Here is a 3,832-nt window from a genome sequence, read left to right as displayed (position 1 = left end):
CTTTCTTTCTTTCTTTCTTTCTTTCTTTCTTTCTTTCTTTCTTTCTTTCTTTCTTTCTTTCTTTCTTTCTTTCTTTCTTTCTTTCTTTCTTTCTTTCTTTCTTTCTTTCTTTCTTTCTTTCTTTCTCTTTGTAGTAGATAAGAATACAATGATTATTAAGTACAGTTTGGTTCCATTACGCTGACTTGTACTAAAGTGCTGGCAATTAGACTCAGTATTATTTTTGCACTATCAATGTATATGTCCACATAGTGAAAAAGGCAAATCATTTTCAAAATATTATTATAAGAGTAGTTTTGATCTTGCAGATCCCCTGAAAGGGTCTCCAGGACTTTGCAGACAACATTTTGAGAAGGTAAAAAGCAGAAGAAATGAGAAGACCAAAGAGAAGAGAGTGTTTCTTGCTTTCTAAGCGAGTATTCCTTATTGCTGCCTAGGGCCCCGAATTCTATCTGTACCCTGACCTGTCCCAGCACCTGCAAGCTCTCCTCCTCTCCTGTGCTAGGTAGGCTGTCCATGATGCAACATAACAATGTCTTTGGGAGCTGCAAGCACTGAGCCCTTTTACTTGCTCTGTTACAAGCCTCCCTAGCAGTGCTAAGGAGGGCGGTGGTGTAAGACTCCTCTTTCTCTTTCCTTCCAACTTGAAGAATTTACTAATGAAAATACTGGTATAATCCTATAAAATATTCAAATTGCTGAATAAACCATCTAGAAATAGAACCGACCAGAAATGTATACCCTTTTTCTTGTGGTTTTGAAAACATCTGTCCATTAAAGAGGCTGTACTGATTACTTTGAATAGTTTTCCTATATGCCTTATTTTCACTGGATTGTAATTGAAGAGTTTGGGAAAAAATCCCTGGCTTTCTATGCTGTCTGTAGGAATAGCCTGAAGGATAGCCTTTCCTTAATGCTACCACATGTAAATGGATCTGAAGCTTTCTTAGAACTGTGAGTCTATTGGGCTCCCTTCCAAATTCCTCAGGGCTTGTTATATATAAAAACATGACACTTGGCAACTTGTAGCAAGGGTCTAATCCCTTATAATGTTGTTATAACTAGATTAAAGAGAGTATTTGTGGTAAGCAAAAATATTTACCTGTGATAGAGGATAATTAGTAGGATTAAGTACTTTTGGTTATTTCTAAGTCAAATATGCTTGAATAAGCTTTTATTTAAATCTAAAATTATGTTTTGCTCTTTAAGGTTTTAGACAAGAAAATTATGTTTTCAGAATCATAAACTTTGGCAGATTTTTAAAAGTCCAAGATTGTGTGTTATTGTGGTTGTTGGCTTTTTTAAAAATCATCTATTTATTAAGAACAATATTTATCAAGGGCCTATTGTGCCAAGCATTATTCTAGACATGGGAATGGATCAGTGAATGAAATAGACATAGTCTCTGCACTCATGAAGTTTATAATCTAGAAAGGGAGAAGAAAAATAACAAGTGACCAACTAAATAAACATTATAATTTTAGATAATATGAAGCATATGAAGGAAATGACACAGGGCGTAAGGATAATGAATCACAGGGGAGATGGAGTGATCCAAGAAGGCCTACCTAGGGAGATGACCTTTGAGCTGAGAGCCGAATGATGAGCGGAGCCAACTATGGGAAGAGCAGGATGGAAGAGCACTAGAAGCAAATGCCGCGGTCCAGCCACGACAGGATCCAGGGGGCCCCGAAGGTGGGCAAGGCGTCGGCGCGGGAGATAGTCGACTACACAGCTCAGAGGCGGTGTGACACTGTTCCGTTTTATTGTGATTTGAGTACAACTTTTATACTTTTTATTTGGCATTTGATTATACTTTGTTGTTAAGGTATCAGGGAGTTAAATTTCTGTGGTTAGGCGGAGCAGAAAATCTTATAGAGTATATTATTATTAATGTTCATGATTAACTAGTACATTTTTCTCTCAATCATTAGAACAGAACTACCTGATGGAACAATCTAAACTTTTAATTCTTATATCTATTAAGTAAGATACAGTTTGATTTAAGTAAAGGTGATAGATAGATGTATTCATAACAGCAAGCATTGGCTTGTGGGCAGACATTGTTCTTTCTGCCTGAAGAAATCTTTTAAATGCTATTTGATTTATGCTATATCTAAAGTTCAAGCTGAACCTTTCTCATAGCTGTTCAAAAGTTTCCTTGGTGCAGTGATGAGGAAAATATTTATAAAAATCAGTTTTACAAAGCTGCTTTCATAAGCTAAGTTTCTGTTCCTTTGTTTTTAAGCACCAAGGAGATCCCGACCTAGCCAGCCTTTCTATGAAACTTAAACTACTATAAGGCACATGAATTCTATCTTTATTCACTATACGTATACTATCTTTATTATAAGCTCCTGTATAAGGCAAAGGAAGATCAGGTAATCTTTTCATACTATTAGCCCCCCTAGGTGGATACCAGAGTTTTCTATTTATCCACTAGGCCACAAAAGGAGGCCCTTCCATAGTAGGCACAGGCTTATGAGTAAATTTCTTATCCTTTACTAATTTTTCTACTAACTGCGTGGGAACAGGAGTATAAACTGGTTCCAGTAATTTGGCTTGTTATAATTTATTCATAATATCTTTAAGAGGCGCATCAAAAGGAATTTCCCTTAATAATTGTTCAAATAAAAGGTTTACGCATTCTGGACACATCAGGGTGACTAGAGCTGATTCCATACGTGGGGAATTTACTATATTTTCCTCAGAGCCAATTTTGAGGAAATCCATTTGTATAGCGTTTACACTTACTAGAATTTGTTCTACCCAAATTCCCCCTATTAATAGAATCGTTTCTAAGAAACCAATTATCCCTAAACACATGCCACGTCCTCGTTCTTGACGATGCATTCCTTGAAGCCTCTGTCCCCATCTCCGGACCTTGTCACGCAGTAGGGTAGAAAGAGGACGCGGCAAGCAAAGAAACAGCAAATACGGAAACCCTGAGGTAAGAATACATTTGGGGTTTTGTGGAATAGAGTAAAGGTGGTACAGCTTGAGTGCAGAGCAAGAGGGAAAAGGGTAGAACCAAAAGGAATCAAGGGAGTAGTACCCAGGTGTTGTTTTTTTTTTTTCCTTGAGCTTCTAGATGGATGTCGAAGGCAGAAATCGAGATGTGTATGATCAGGAAAGAAACAAGTCTGAGAGCTGAAGATGAAAATCATAATTTTTGTTTTGGATATTGTATCAGGTAGGACTGCATTCAGCTGCAAGGAACCAAAAACATGACAAACTGTATTGCAAGCAAGCTGTCAGATGATTAATTGATTGATTGATTGATTTTCTATAGGACAAGGAAGTCAAAAATAGATCACTGGTATGATAGCTCATGAATCCCACTGAGATCACAGGGACATTTTCTCTTCTCCTTGGCCCTTTTTACCATGTCTTTTATTCTCATCAATATAAGAGTGCTGCAGCTCCAGGCATAGCATCAGTACTCTAGATGGGAGAAGGGGTCAAGCTGAAAGAAAGAAGGGATAGTGCCTGTGTCAGGAAAGCAAAAATCTTTACAGAAATCCCCAGGAGACCTCCACTTTTATCTCATTGACCAAAATTATGTCATTTGGCCACCTCTAGCTTCAAGCGAGGCTGAGCTTTTTAGCTGGACACATTGGTTTACTGAACAAAAATGCCCATTTTAATAAGGAGTAAATGGTGAATGATCCTTATGAAGACAGGCAAACCAGCAGTGTCACCGAGAACATATTAAGTTTAAGGTCCCAATAGAACATTCATATGGGAAAGTCGAGTAAGGTTGAAAATACAAGCCTGAATTCAGAGGGAGGGCAGAGCTGAGGATAATGGTTGGGAATCATTAGCATGTAGA

The sequence above is a fragment of the Pteropus medius genome, unplaced genomic scaffold (assembly GCF_902729225.1).
Source record: "Pteropus medius unplaced genomic scaffold, Ma_sr-lr_union100, whole genome shotgun sequence".
NCBI classification, from domain to species: domain Eukaryota; kingdom Metazoa; phylum Chordata; class Mammalia; order Chiroptera; family Pteropodidae; genus Pteropus; species Pteropus medius.
This window is presented reverse-complemented; position numbering follows the sequence as displayed.